Raw genomic sequence first — 16907 nt, forward strand, 5'->3', positions numbered from 1 at the left:
TTATTAGAATTCTTTGAGGAGGTAACAAGCAGGATAGACAAAAAGGAACTTACTAGATGTAATATATTTGGATTCCCAAAAGGCGTTCAAAGAGAGTCGGGATACAGGGGAGTGGGGGAGGGGGTGGAATTTTCAGGATGGCAACCTGTAACTAGTGGAGTGCCACAGGGATCAGTGCTGAGGTCACAATTATTTACAATATATATTCATGGCTTGGATGAGGGAAATGAATGTACTATTGTCAAGTTTGCTGATGACACAAAAATAGGTGGGAATGCAAGTGGTGAGGATAACACAAAGAGTCTACAGAGGGATATAAACAGATTAAGTGAGTGGGCAAAAACATGGCAGATGGAGTATATTGTGAGAAAATGTGAGGTTATGCACTTTGGCAGGAAGAATAGAGGAGCTGAATATTACTTAAATGGAAAAAAAACTGAAGAAAGCAGCAACAGAGAGGGATTTGGGGGTCTTCGTGCATGAATCGCAAAAATCTAATGTTCAGCAGGTAATAGGGACTTATTGGCCTTTAGCCCCATTAGATTCCCTAGTACTTTGTCTCTAGTGATAGTTATGGTACTTATTTCCTCCCTCACTTTTGCCCCTTAATTATTTAACATTTTTGGAATGGTATTAGTGTCTCCTACTGTGAAGAATGATGCAAAGTATTTATTCAACTCTAAGACAAATGGAATCTTGGCCTTTATTTCAAAGTGGATGGAGTATAAAAATAGGGAAGTCTTGCTAAAGCTATACAAGGCACTTGTTAGACCACACCTAGGGCAGGATTTTCCTGTCAGCGAGCAGGGGGCAGGGCCCGCTCACCGACACGTAAAATGATGCTCAATGATGTCGGATGGAACTCCTGACATCACTGCTCCCCATTTAAATTTTCAGGTAGGCGGGGGCTCAGCAAAGTCAGCTGTGCGCCCGCCGACCTGTCAATGGCTAATGGAGGCCATTGACAGAGTCATGTAAGTAATTAATGGGCCTGCCTGTCCAACTTTAAGGTTGGGGGGCAGGCCAGGAGCCCTGTCGGGCATTAGAAGAAGCATGAAATCTCATCCATGGGCAGGATGAGGTTTTATGTAAATTTTTAAAATTCAAATTAAAGTTTTTTGAAAAGTTATGGACAGTGTCGCATGAAGGGACGTGTCAGGGATTTTTTTTTCACTATTTTAAATAGTTTGCACAGTAGAGACAATCTCTCACTTAGCCTCAGGGAGATGAGGGCGCTCTTTCATGCGCATGCACGAAAGAACGCACTCTCAGGTTTAAGGTTTCCCCCCCGCCCGCACAGGGAGTGCATAGGGCTTCCATGCAGATGTCACACAGGGCAGGCCTTAATTGGCCCATCCACGTAAAATGGCAGCGCACCCCCAATTGGGGGGGGCCGATTGGAGGTGTGCCTCCACCCGCCCGCACTTCAACTTCCTCCCCGATGGTGGGAAAATCCTGCTCCTAGAATACTTTGAACAGTTTTGGTCCCCTTATCTAAGGAAAGATATACTGGCACTGGAGGCAGTCCAGAGAAGGTTCACTAGGTTGATCCCGGGTATGGAGGGATTTTCTGTGAGGACAGGTTGAATAGGTTGGGTCTATGCTCACTGGCGTTTAGAAGAATGAGAGGCGATCTTATTGAAACATATAAGACTCTTAGGGGGCCTGACATGATAGATACTGAGAGGTTTTTTCCCCTTGTAGGTGAGTCTAGGGCCAGAGGGCATAATCTCAGAGTGAGGGGTTGCTCATTTAAGATTGAGATGAGGAGGAATTTCTTCTCTCAGAGGGTTGTTAATCTGTGGAATTCTTTACTACAGAGGGCTGTAGAGGCTGGGTAGTTAAGTACATTCAAGGCTGAGGTAAACAAATTTTTAATCAGTAAGGGAATCAAGGGTTGTAGGGAAAAGGTAGGAAAGTGGAGTTGAGGATGATCAGATCAGCCATGATCTCATTGAGAGGCAGAGCAGACTCGATGGTCCAAATGTACTACTTCTGCTCTTACATCTTATGGTGTTATGGTCTTACCCAATAGAATAGTGTGGGCTACCTCTGTAGTTAGTAGCTAGTAGTGTAGAGATAGAGTTTGAGTTGGAAGCACACGTGTAATTGCTGCTGTGTACCTTTGTAAATAAACTAAAAGTTTCCACCTAAGAAGTGTCTGCTGATCAACTCTATCCATAGAACCAACTCAGCCAACTCTCATAATAAACTGGTCACGAGGATAAACAAGTTTAACAGCAGAAATCAAGCGAAACAAAATTGGCACTGTACCTCCCCCAGTAATTGTAAATAGAAGTTCCGTCCAAACCAAAGAAGTAATTCGCTCTTAGAATGCCACAATTTGGTATAATTGATCCTTTCGATCCAGCCACAGATGATTGGTCTCATTACGTTTTCCAAGCAAACAAGATTACGGCGGAAGAGAAGAGGCAAGCAGTCCTCTTAAGTACAAGTGGGAATATAACCTATGGCTTGATTCAAAATTTGACGGCACCTAGTGCCCCAAATTCGAAAAATTTTGATGAATTAGTGGACCTTGTGAAGGGTCATTATCAACCAAAGCCCTCAGTAATGATGCAAAGGTTCAAATTTAACACAAGAAATAGAGCCCCGAAGGAGACAGTTGCCTGCTTTGTGGCAAGTTTGAAGCAGTTAAAGGAACATTGTGAGTTTGGTTCATCTCTAAACAACATGCTCAGAGATTGTTTAGTGTGTGAATGAGGACACAATTCAGAAGAGATTCCTGTCCAAAGTGAATTTGGATTTCAAGAAGGCGCTAGATATAGCACTGGCCTAGGAAAGCTCAGTAAGAGATTCAAAAGCTATGCAGGGTGCACAAAATGACACTGTCCTCCATATCAGGTGGGAAACCCCAGCCTAAAAGAGTGCGAAGGTGCAGGACTCTGCCGAGAAGCGAGAAACAGCCCCTGCTAGCTGGGGAAATGAGAAAAAATGACTTAATAGCGAAACCAAAGAATAATTTTAATAGAGGTGGGACCAAACAGACTTTTAGCGAATGGCAGTTAAAAAAAATCGAATGTTATTATTGTCACAGAATTGGAAAATAATGAGGCAGTGCAAGGAAAGATTCAAGCAGGCTTTTAAACAAAAGAAAAAACCCAGTGAGATCTACAATATAGAAGAGCCTGAAACAACAAGTTCAGATATTTATTCATTGTTTAATCTAAAAGTTGGAAAGATAGAACCAATACTTGTAACAGTGAAAGTAAATGGCAGACCTGTTAGAATGGAAGTGGACACAAGAGCTTCCACTACAGTAACTGGGGAACATACCTTCATATATCTAAATAATGGGGAACATCAATTAAACTTAGAAGATACAACTGCCCAATTAAAAGCAGACTCAGGCAAAGACATTCAAGTCAGAGGCATAAGCAGAGTAATTGTCCATTATGGAAGCCAATCGGCAAAGGTACCAGTGTTGACATTGAGATGCAGAGGAACAAGCTTCCTAGGGTGAAATTGGCTAAGGAAAATCAGCCTTGAGTGGCCACTGAGATTGCAAAAGGGAGCCAGAAGTGTTTCTGTTTTGGAAAAAGAATGTGTAAAGACTCAACAACCTGAAGAAATGTAGGCTGTCTTAAGCCAAAACCTGGTAGAACAGCTGAAGAAACTCAAAGAGACCCTGCTTGATGACAGAGTTCAAGACGAGGTGAGCAACCTCTGAAAGAAAAAAGAAAGCTTGCTGAAAGACCTTCACACACTACAAGCTTCCCTCAGGTCTAAGTCTGTACCTCTGGAAAAGTACAAAGAGAAACAGAAAGAGTTCAGCACTTCTCTGAACAAACTGAAGAATGATCAGGCAGAGAAGACACAACAATGTTTAATTTTCAAGGAGGCAACAAACAAATACAAAAAAGAGATGGAAGAGCTGAAGAATCAGCTACAAGAAGCCAAAGACACTTTGGAAGCGAAAGGTGCAGAATTTTCTAAGAAGCAGACAAATGAAGAAATTTTGGGAGTACCAACTCAGCCACCTCTCACAACAGACTATGATACAAAACGGTAACCTGTATGACTGTGCTTTTGTCACCCATGTGGGAAACGCCTGATTTCAGCCATGCTGTCAGGGAAAGAGATGAATGGAATCACTGAGATGCTTTTCTTCCACCAGATGAATGTTACCTACTGATGTTTGTAGTTTCTCTCTCCTTTAATTGGCAAAGCCTTAAAGCTTTCATCATAAGATCCACCCTCTCAAATACTTTCCTTATCAGCTCCCCTTCCTTAATCTTTTTCAAATTAACTTCAATGAAGCAGAAATTTTGCAACCCATATCTTCTCATACAACAGATTGTACACTCTCATTTTCCTTGACTTTGTTGAAATCTAATGTTTTGATCTTCATTAATGTATCAATTTCAGAGCTCTTGTCTTGATCTTTGAATCTCTCCAAAACTTTTCCTCTCCCTACCCTAGTGATTTACTCCAACAATGAGCATATAACCTTTGCTTCTTTGACTTTGGTTTCTTCGTTGTTCCTTCACCTCCTGCTCCACAAATCAGTCACTGATCTTTAGATTACTATTCTCTGCACTCCAGAACTCTTTCCTTAAAACTTTACATCTCACCACATCTTTCAATATTAACAAATCTTTTCTTCGATCATGCATCATCCCACATCCTTCATCTCTTCTTTTCCTAACTGGTTTCCTCTCTCTCTCATTGTTAACCACCATTATTACATGAGGTAAATGTAAATTGCTGCTCAGGGAGAATGGTTGCCTGAAGCCAGGGTGCTGATCATCTGCATTGGTGGGAAAAGCACTGAGGTTAAATGCTCAATGGTTATATTGATTATTTATTTTATATTTACTAATGAGAAATATAACTCGCCAGATCCAGATTTCCAGTTAGCTATGTGTGGCTGACTGTATTGACCAACACTCATTTCAGGGAAGATAACTTTGGCAGAGAGCTCTCACCTTTCCTGCTGCTTTTCAATTTAAAGAGGCTCAGGGCAGACTGCACAGCTGAGAGAGGACATGGCTGGGATGGAGCAAAGGGAATTAAATTGGGAAGCAGAAGGGGGATTATAGTACCTGAAGTGCACCACCATCGAGCCTTAAGAACTTGTATGTGTTTTTGTAGCAACAATCATTCCAGTTAAAAAAAAAACATTAGTTGTTTGGTATTACAGAACTTGAATATTGCTGAAAAAAGAGACATGTTGAAGCTTTTCACCTTGCACTCATCAGGACACTTGGTAAGAATATCAATATAAGGGGAAAATAATAATTTATACTGCATGTGAGGAGAGTGCTGATTGGTTGGCAAGGGGACTCTGATTGGTAGACACATTGCCATGGAGAATGCAATAATGATGGTGACTGACAATTAACTATTAGCATTCTCTTCACGTACAGTATAACTTGTTGTTCCCCTTATATTGGTATTCTTGATTAGTGCCCTGATCAGTGCAAGACAAAAAGCTTCGACAAGTCTCTCTTTTCAGCAATACTCAAAAAGTTCATTGTGTGAAATGCTTCATTACACTTCAGCACAGTGCTATGGCAGTGCACCATATTAATGGAACTATCTTTTTTAGGAGCAAAGGTAGCTGCACTAATGTGTCACAAATGTGGACAATAACTGATCTCTGTTGAACCAGATAACTTCATGCCTCCTATCCAGCACTTGCCTACCACAGTTATCTTTCCACAGGTACACACTGCCCAACACCTTTGAACTCTCATTTCACCCTTTCCAGGACTATTGCTCCTCTCCCTAAGTCATTACTCTCTTCACCAGCACTATTGTTTTGTTTGCCAAAGCCACCATCATAATCTATATACCTCATTACAACCAGTCCAACTCATTACAGTTAATCCACCTCACATACCTGCTTCTACCCTCTTTTAAATCTTTTTTTAAATTTGTTCATGGGATATAGGCATCGCTGGCTAGGCCATCATTTACTGCCCATCCCTGGTTGCCCTTGAGAAGGTGGTGGTGAGCTGCCCCCTTGAACCGCTGCAGTCTATGCAATGTTGGTACACCACAGTGCTGTTAGGAAGGGAGTTCCAGGATTTTGGACCCAGTGACAGTGAAGGAATAGCAATATATTTCCATGTCAGGATGGCGTGTGACTTGGAGGGAAACTTCCAGGTGGTGGTATCCCTGTGTATCTGTTGCCCTCGTCCTTCTCGGTGGTAGAGGTCGTGGATTTGGAAGGCGCTGGCGAAGGAGCCTTGGACACTTCTCACTTGGAGCCTTGGACAAAAAAAAGACCTGCAATACCTTGGAATATCAGCCACTGCTTACTCGTTTCTAGTTTCTTTCAAATATTCTGCTACAAATTGTATGACCAGCTTTTACCCCTTCACAGACACAATGCTGCCCAATCGCATACCTAGTGCTACCCTTTGCTATAGCCCCTTGAACTCCTTAAGATCTTCCAATAACTGCAGGTAAAACACTTGTGTGCCTAATCTTAACATAAATCAACCCTAAAACTGATCTGCAAACTATAGGCATCCAATTCATATGCTTTGATGATCTTGTTTGATTACATGCTGTGCTTAATGTGTTGATATTGCAAATGTCATCTTGGCTTAGTTGGTAACACTCATATTTTAGAGTCAACAGATTGTGAGTTTAAGCCTCACTCTACCACTTAAGCAGTTAATATTGGTTAATATTTCAGTGCAGTGCTGCATTGTCAGTGTCATTGCCCTTTGCAATGAGATGATAAACTGAGGCCTTATCTACCTTGACAAATTCATAAGGTGGTTAAAAACCACATGGATTACTTGTGCTAATAAATAGAGGAATAGAATATAAAAGCAAAGAGATCATGCTAGAGCTTTAGGGGCCTCAGCCTGTGAACAGCTCCGGGCACCATGTTTTAAGGGAGGTGTAAAGGCATTAGAAAGGCTGCAGAGGAGTGTTAATGGGGTGCTATGTGGGGGATTTTAGCTGTGAGGAGAGGCTGGACAAGTTAGCACTATTCTCCTTGGAGCATGAAAGGTGAACAAATAGAAGTTTTCGAGATGATGAGAAGTACTGCTAAAGAGAGAAAAAGTATTCCCTCTGGCGAGTGGATCAATAACTAGAGGTCATAGATTTAAAATCATTGTTTAAAAATGAAGAGGAGAGGTGAGGAGTTTTTACTCAGAGAGTCGTCAAGATCTGAAATGCTGTATCCTTCACTGTTGCAGGGTCAAAATCCTGGAACTCCCTTCCTAACAGCACTGGTGGGGGTACCTACACCACGTGGACTGCAGTGGTTCAAGAAGGCAGCTCACTACAACCACTTTCTCAAGGGCAACAAAGGATGGGCAATAAATGCTGGCCCGGCCAGCAAAGCCCACAACCCATGAATGAATATAAAAAAAAGTTGGTGGAAGCTGATTCCATAAATTAAAGGAAATTGGACGGGTAATTGAGGATGAGGAATTTACCACTTATGGGCAAAAAACAAGGATATGGAACGATGTACAACATCACTTTCAAAGAGCCAGCACATCTACGATGACCAGATAGCCTCCTTCTGGGCTGTAAATTTCCATAATTTTATAATTCTTTCTTTCCTTCTCTAGTTTAGATGGGTGTTCAGGTCCTCATTACATTATTAAAGAAGAGCAGCATATTTCCCAGTTCGTAGCCAATATCCCTCCAATAACTAACATCACCAGAAATCAGATTGTCTGGTGATCATTTCATTGACCATTTGAGTGGTCTTGTTGTGCACAAGTTGGCTGCCATGCTTTCTGCATTACTACATTATGACAGTGATTGCACTCTAAAAGTATTTCATTGGTTGTAAAGCATTTTGAGATATCTTGAGGTCATGAAATGTGCTACATGAATGCAGGTCTTTCTTTCATCATGCTTGTGATAATGACTCATCTCAAAAAATAGTCCAGGGATTAGAAGGACCTTTGAGATCACCTGAAAGTATGGTTAGATTCTGTATAAATGCAAGTTCTTTCTTTAATACGTTGATGCATTTGAACTGGGAATGATTTTGATCTCTGTATTAGGTTTTACCCTACATTAATTGTTTCTCAAAGCATTATTGTTCTGCACAGTATGTGAAATTTTCCTAATTTAGTTGGGCTGTCTCACAATATTGAGGGCTCTCTTAGTCTAGTTTCTGGCTAACAGCATTACACTCATCACCTTCACTCATTCCCTGATTTTTTTTTTTACAGATTTTCTGTCTTGTTCCAAGATTTCTTGCAAAAATTTGCAATCTTGGCTGCAGTTTCTCTTCAGCAGTCTCACTCTCATTCTAGGTGAGGTGGTTAGGAGTTTGGTTTGGTGGTAGTACTCTTGACCCTGAGAGCTGTGCACACAATTGAACCTGATGCTTCAGCCTAGCACTAAAAGAGTGCCATGGTGTCAGAAGTGCTGTCTCTCAAATGGGATGTCAGAGTAAGACTGATCTTCACTCATGGGAATATCCTATGGCTTTATAGGGAAGCTTTCTTGGTGTGTGCGCCTCAACTGCCATCAGTAAATAAACAGATTATCAGTGTTGCACTGTGGTGTCATCTTAGATTATGGGCTCAATCTTCGGAGCAGGACATGGCATACAACATTCTGGCTCAAGCAATCTTGCTATCACAGAGACTAGGCCATCTTATATCGGCCTGAAAGCCTCAAGTTTTTCATCTTGTGATAGCTCAGTCTCAGGTTTCAGTAGGCCATTCCATCTTTAGTTCCCTGCCTTTACTCTGATTTTGTTTCAGGGTGGATTAAGCCTTAGTCCTCTCCTAAGATTAAGGAGAGTTGCCTCCCTTTTGGGATACATTAAAAGGCTCCTTATCCATTGAACAGTCTCTCAGAAGCAATACATATCCATCAGCTCGTGGCGATGATTGCTCTCATTTACAGCAAGTTCTGTGATAAAAATACACATGCTGCCTTGCCAAATACTGAATAGTGCACAGGCTGGACCAAACTTAATATTATTTCTACTCATTTTTTCCACTTTCCTTTTCCACAAGTGCCAGGCAGAGAAACAGAGAGCATGCAAAATAATTAAAGGTGCTAATGTCACACTGCCTCAAGTGCAAATCGTGCAATTGTAGTGGAATTGTTTCAGCTTTGAACTATTGAAACATTGGTTGTTATTTGGTGCTTGTCATGTGAGAGATGTCAGTGATAAGGGATACTTATATCAGGTCTTGCACCCACCACCCCCCACGATGCCACCCACCCCAGCAACTCCTTGCAAATGTCACCAACAAACATTGCTAGGTTAAGTATAGCACAACATGGTTTTCACAACATGACCGAAGCAGTGTGCTCGTGAGTCAAAAAAAGAAGTGACAGACAGGCACTAGATGCTGTTGAGAATAGGTTTGAAAACTTATGACATAGTACGGTCTCCCACTCTGCTTCCACACTGTCCCAAAAGATGTGTTCATGATTGTTGTTCACCATTACAGCATTCTTTTAGTATGTTCATGATTTCAAACAAAATACCACAGACAACATTCCTTACAAACATATTCATCATTTTTCTAAAACATAGCGACCAGAGGAATGCATCCCATCCCATTCCATTCTGTCTTTGGTGTGACAGTTTTGTTTTTTGCAAGTGCCATGCTTACAGCCTCTTGGTAAAACCGAATGCTGAACCAGGACTAATGCCAGGCAGTGGACTTGAGTCCACTGGGGAACTGAGGGAAAATGACCAAGCTTATTTCACTTAAGACCAATATAATCGCCAGAGCCACATGACTTTAATTCCATCCGCCTAGATTGGGCTCAAGCTCAGTATGTGAGCGTATATGTGCCACTCAGTCTCCTATAAGAGTTTCTTGAGGCGAAAGAGCAGAATTGGAACCCTATCCCCCAAATTAAATTGTTTTCAGATGTGGTGCACCCCAGCGATCACAGATGGCCTTTCACATTTGTGTCTACTGGTATATCCAAGCCATTAGCCATTCCGGCCCAGAGTTGCAGAATGCAAATCTTAGAGTGTGCAAATAGCCTAATCATCAAAAAGAAACAACAAACTAAAGTGTCAGAACATCAAGGAAGTTTTATTTCCTCTGATAGTGCGCTGCTTAACAAGATGGCATAACATTCTTTTATGAGCTATTTTGATGCAGTCGTTAACCTGTTTACTTGAAGTGAGTTAATGACAATGTTAAAATAGGGCACAAAGGAAGTTTACATAACGTCAACTAATGACTGACCATTGGGAATAAACCCCTTTATCTTCATTAGAGTGAGCCTGTCCATTGCGTCTTGATTAACTGTTAGCTGTTCGGTAGGCTCTTGTACACAGGCCTGGATCAAGTGCTGCCCAGGGGTGTTTATAAGGGGAGCAATCAAATGGAATTTGTGTGACATCATAATCCAGGGCCTACTCCCGTTCCTATGGGAGTGAACTCTGGCCACTTTTTTAACTGAGCCAGAGATAAGGCAGAGCTGGCTACGTGGACATTACCCAACATTAGATTATAGAGAAAAGAGAGAGTTAGCAATAGAAGACAGTTCTGTCAGCTAGGTGGCTGTAGGTAAATGAACTGCTAAGGAACTGAGTCACATAGACCAAGAGTGCCACAACTGTCCTTAATACCCTTTGCTAGGTAGCATTAGTAGTCACTACTCCTTCTCCTGATTAATGTTCAATGACTCCTGGAAAGTGCACTTGCGTGGAAGATTAAATAAGGGTGAGATTGAGGTTGCCTGGGCCATTTCCCATGGTTGACTAGCTAGGGGCCACACACTGATAAAAATGGCATGTTGGGTGAAGCATCATTGGACTGTCAGCTCCTGTGAAACTGCATCCCAGCACAGTTCAGTGGCTTCAGGAGGAGAAAGGGAAAACTGAGTGAGGAGAAGTAGGAATAAAAATAATGGTGCATAAGGTGATTGGAACAGAAATAGGCCGTTCAGCCCCTCAAGCTTGTTCCACCATTCTATGAAATCACAGCTGTTTTGTATTTTAGTTCCATTGGTTCCATATCCATTCATACCCTTACCTAAGAAAAACGAGTCAATCACTGTCTTGAAATCTTCATTGATCACTCCATCCCATTTCTCACACACCCTTGCCTCAACAGCTTTTTGGGGGATAGAGTTCTAAATTTCCATAAATCATAGATTCATAAATTATAGAATGATACAGCATAGAAGGAGGCTATTTGGCACACCATGTCTGTGCTAGCTCTTTGAAAGAGCTATCCAATTATTTCCAATCCCCACTGCGCTTTCCCCATAGACATGCAAATTTCTCCTTTACAAGTATTTTTTCAATTCCACTACCCTTTGTGTGAAAATGTGCTTCCCGCCATCATCCTTGAATGACCTCAGTCTAATTTTAAAGTTATTCTATCTTGCTCTAGACTCAGGAAATAGATCTACTCTCGTAACTGAACTATATCTTTAGGAAGGATGTGAAGGCATTAAAGAGGATGCAGAAAAGATTTACGAGAATTGTTCCAAGGATGAGGGATTTCTGTTACATGGGTAGACTGGAGAAGCAGGGGCTGCTCTCCCTCAAGAATAGAAGGTTGAGAGGAGATCTGACAGAAGTGTTCAAAACCCTGAGGGGTCTAGACAGAGTGGATAAAGGGAAATGTTCCCATTGGCGGAAGAGTCGAAAACCAGAGGACACCAATTTAAGGTGAATGGCAAAACAACCAAAGGCAATATGAGGAAAAATGTTTTTATGAAGCAGGTATTTAGGATCTGGAGTGCACTGCCTTAGAGTGTGGTGCAGGCAGATTCAGAGTGTGGTGGAATCAGGGCTTTCAAAAGGGAATTGGATAATTTGCTGAAAAGTAAAAATTGGCAGGTTTACATGGAAAGGGTTGGAAAGTGTGACTACTTGAGTTGCCTGTGAGAGATAATGCACAGAAAAGCTAGGCTAAATGACACCCTTCTGTACTGTAACCATCCAAAATTCTATGATATAATTGCTGAAATTCTAAGTAAGTTATATATTATATATGGTTACCCTATTTAAATGCCAAGAATTAAAGAACTATTCAGATTCTGTATACCAATTGCTGAATCTGAAGCATGACACAGAACATTAAAAAGAGCCATTATTATTTAGAATAAAATTACGTTGAATATTTCCATATTTTCTTACAAGGAGTTAACTGCAGTCATCTCTGAATAAATGTGTGCCTGATCCTGCCAATGACTTTCACAGGGAGAAGACCCACTCCAGTTCATCCAAATTGGGCAGACCTAGACTTCTGTTTTTAGCATGGAACTCACAGTGGACCCTATTAGTGGTCAGACTGCAGCGGTTCAAGAAGGCAGCTCACCACCACCTTCTCAAGGGCAATTAGGGATGGGCAATAAATGCTGGCCTAGCCAGTGACGTCCACACCCCATGAATGAATATAAAACAGATACTTCACAATTTGTTGTGGCATTGCTTTGCTATTTTTACGCAGGTGTTATCTTGTTTATTGTAAGTGAGTTAACACCCTTGCCAAAATAGTAGAAAAAAGAATGTCAGATTAACGTATTAAGTGTCCATCTGCCAAAATCAGCAACAATAATGTCTAGGCTTAAGCAATCTCTCTCTCATTCTCTCTCTCTCTTCCTCTCTCTGTCTATGAATTCTACATACATTTCCTCTGTATAATTTGACTTCCTGCACACTAAATTTTATGTCCCCCATATTCTGTAGCTTAAAGGCTACATATAGTTTCCTGTGTGCAATTCCACAGGAGATAGGATCACATAGAATCATAGGTATTTGCAGCATGGAAGGAGGCCATTTGGCCCATTGTGTCAGTGCTGGCTGACATGTAGTCAACCAGCCTAATCCCACTTTTTCAGCTCTTAGCCTATAGCCTTGTAAGTTATGGTACTCCAAATGCATATCCACGTACTTTTTAAATGTTACGAGGATTTCTGCCTCTAACACCCTTTCAGACAGCGAGTTCCAAATCCCACCTCTCAAATCCCCTCTAAACCTCCTATCCCTTACCCTAAATCCTGCCCCACCCGCCCCCCCCCCACCGAGTCCAGGCACATCCTCCTAAATCTCCCTTGTACCCTCTACCACATCTTTCCTACAGTGTAGTGATCAGATCAACATATCTAACATTTTACATTGAGCATATCATGATATGTGAATGTGTCACATTTACACCTGATTGGCTCTATCAGAATCATAAAAAAAGAAACAAACCACAACTTAGCAGCAGGAGACAGTTTGCAAGTATTGCAAAAAGGATATTCAGATGGAAGCACCTATTTTATACAATAATACATTATGCATTACATGGTATCAAACTTTCGTTATTATGAAACAGTTTCTGGTTTACCATGACTATTTAGATTGCTCTGTACAGATAACACGCACATCTTGAAACCTCTTGATTCCAGTCTGTATCACACTTCCAGGTTTCTAAATTTGTATAAATAAACCATCCTAAGCCTTTGCATAAGATTGCTACCTCATTCCTGGGTGCCAGTTGTTCTACACATAAGCCATCTGAACCCCTTGATAAGATTCCAACCTCTCAAGTTCCCTTTATTCGATAAAACATCCGGACCTCTCACCCTTGATTAGGTTACAGTCTTATTCCTCACTCTCAGGTATCCTGCACTCCCCATCTACTGAGTCCACGAACAGGGTGCAAGCCAACACAAGGTGACCGGGCTCAACATAAGCCACTGGTCCTGTTATCACACACAGAACCTCTTGAGCCTCTTGCGCGCAGTGTTTGATGAGGCTGAGCTAATTTTGGAAGCTGTGTAATCGAGGAAAGAAAAGGACTCAGAAGGTTGACGCAACATTTATTTCATTATAGTATAAATAGCTGCCAGGGCGTACTGTAAATTGTACAGCTAAATCATCTGTTATTCTTAGGGACGGCTTTGATGTGTGAAACCCGATATGAGTTCAACTCCTAGGCTGCAATTCCTCTCAAATACAGGACCAAATTCCTTGCCTCTCTCAGTCTATCACATGTAACTGGAATATATAGCGTCCTACATTGACAGAGGGAAGAAAATGATCAAAGACAACTCCAATATGTGGAAGCATCTGCTGCCCAGTGCCAAGTGACATTAGGCGAGCAGGGTTCTTGCCTGCTGCCCTGGCTGAACTGGCTGATATGTGGAGTTGGGAAGAGGAGAGGAAAAGGTCAACAGAAGATACAATTGATCAAACAACATATTGTATTAACTTCCTCCCGAGGGCCCAGTTAGCTCAGTTGACTAAGAGTGTGGTGCAGAATAATGCCAACAGTATGGGCTCAATCCCCATAGAGGCTAAGTTGGCTCTTGGGGCCTACCTCCTCACCTTGCCCCATAGTGATATCATGGCATAAACCATGATTAGTAACCTGCAGCAAAGGGCAAAAGCAGTGAAACACCCTGTCATCCACTACAGCTACCAAGCTTGCCAGACACCCAGAGTTGCATTGGACATAACTTGTGTGTGTGTGTGTGGGTGAGAGAGAAGAGTGTGTGTGTGTAAGGGGAAACTCTAACCATTAGAGTTTCTACTTTGTGCAATTGACAGCCTGGGTGCAAATTGCACTCAAAATTGAGTTAGTTTTCCAAATCAGTTTCATGCTCTGCACAAACTAATTTGCCTAATAACAACTGTAAATTCTTCCGCTCAGTGGAATAGAACATAATTTTTTCTTTCATTAAAAAATATTTTTTGATCTATTTAAGAGTGGTAACCTGGCTCCGTTTTATTAATACAGCTGAAACTGAATTTATTGCAAAAAAATAAGCATTTTTAATCAGAGCATTGAGTCCACTGCCCAATATCAAATAACTGGAAATGACTTTGATAAAAAAAATATACAGAGCCATCCTCTAATTTCATTGGTATACAGAAGTCAGTTTCTTAGTAAGTTAAATATTGTTTAATATTTAAAAGCTTTGAAATGGTGTCAATTAATACCCTTGCTTTATGCTGCAGCTCTTCTTCACGGTTTTCTTCAGTCTTCTGTACTTCTCATCATCTTCTCGTCTTTGCTCAGTCTTCTTCTCCTGGTCCCTCTTGCTCTTCACCAGCTTTCTTTCCTCAATCAACATCCGCATTGTGCCAGTGATCCATCATTCTTTGTTGGTTCCTCTCCACTGCTCGGTGGTGACTTCTGCACTCTCCTTTGTCCCTCCTTTGAAGATTTCCCATTGTACCGCAATGTTGCCTGACTTCATTAGCAATTTGAACCTGTAGAGGGCCAGCTGGAAACTGTCCAATATCTCCTTGTTCTTCAGTTTCTCAATTGCAAATCGCCTTTGTGTCTTTGTGATTGTTGCCTCCTTTGGAAGAAGAGCTGCAGGAGAGACAAATGAGGATGGATAGAGTTAAAAGGCAGAGAGGCACAAGAAGCAACAAATCGGAATGACTCCAAGATGTTGTACAGGATTGTATGGGAATTGACTAGTGCAAGAAGTGACACCAACTGTACCAATCAAGGTCAGTGGTCACTAATGACTACCAAGAAGCATGAGGTGATGCTGGTAGAACACTTTCGGGAGATCCTCAACCAGCCCAACCTAAGCTCCATGTTCAAGTTTGATGACAATACCACACCTCAGCAGTTGAACGTCAACCTGGGAGAAATTGCCAAATCAGAGATAAAAAGAGCCTGAAGAACAACAAGGCATCTGGGATTAACAAGATATCAACAGAGCTAATGAAACATGGCAAGAGCACCATCACACCAGAGCTCACGGACCTGTCCAACAAGATTTGGACTGCAGAGGATATCCCAGATGATTGGAGGCGAGGGGTACTCATACAAGCTGCCAAAGAAAGGGAACATCAGTGACAGCAACAACTGGAAGAGCATAACATGGTGGTGTAATGGTTCAATAGAATAGGTATAGTAATGAGTGATGTCGGCCATGGTGTAACAGTGACATCATCAGTCATGTGCTAAGGACTCTGTACAGCAGATAGAACAGGCAGCACTCAGGAGAAATATGCCTCCTCAGTAGTCCACATTGTATATACTGTACATAGTATAAATAAACCAGTTTGAGGTAATAACTTGAGCCAGGCTACAGTCTCTCTAGATAAGATACACCAGGCTGCCAGTATATGAATCAAACACTGCTGTCCGTGCCTAGAAAGTTCTCAGCACAGGGCTCCTCAACAGATTGAAAGCAAAAATAAACTGTACCCTTTGTGAAAGGCAGGTTTTCAGGATGGCAGATCATGCAACGAGCAGACCTTTGCACTCAGGAGCATCATAGAGCAGAGACTGGAGTAACGGAAGCCACTTGTTATTTACTTCAGTGATTTCATGAAGGTTTTTGATAGCGTCCATTGGCAGTCATTCTGGGTCATCACAAAACAATATGGGATTCCGTTGTGATATAGTAGCATCTTCAAAGCTTTATACCGTGACTCCAGCTGCTGCATCAAGACCAGCATGGGTGTCTCCCATTGATTCCTTTAACATCATCATAGGAGTATGGTAAGGCTGCACACTCTCCCCATTCCTTTTCCTCTTGGTTATTGATTTTGTCATGAGGAAAGTGATGGTGGCAGCAGACTCTGATATCCTGTGGCAACACCCACTGGTTGACAGTCCTGGAATTTGCAGATAACATCACCTTGCTGGCCGGAGAATCATGCGCATTCCAAGACATAATCACAAGTCTTTCGAATAGCAGTGCCAATGTTGACCTATGCATTAGCTATAAGAAGACCAAGACAGTGATGACCAGGCAGCAACAAAGCCCTCCCATCACCATTGGGCAACAGAAAATCGAGGGCCAATCATCCCCCGACCAGGAAGCAACATCTCCAACGAGGATGATGTAGAGATTGACATCCACATAAGAATCAAAAAAGCAGCATCAGTCTTCCTGTGGCTCCACACGGCCTGGGCATCGAGCCCCAATAGCACAGCCCTGATGCAATGGTTCTACATGTCCACAGTAGTATCAACTGCAATCTACGCCAGCGAGACATG

The sequence above is a fragment of the Carcharodon carcharias genome, chromosome 15 (genome assembly GCF_017639515.1).
Source record: "Carcharodon carcharias isolate sCarCar2 chromosome 15, sCarCar2.pri, whole genome shotgun sequence".
NCBI classification, from domain to species: Eukaryota; Metazoa; Chordata; class Chondrichthyes; order Lamniformes; family Lamnidae; genus Carcharodon; species Carcharodon carcharias.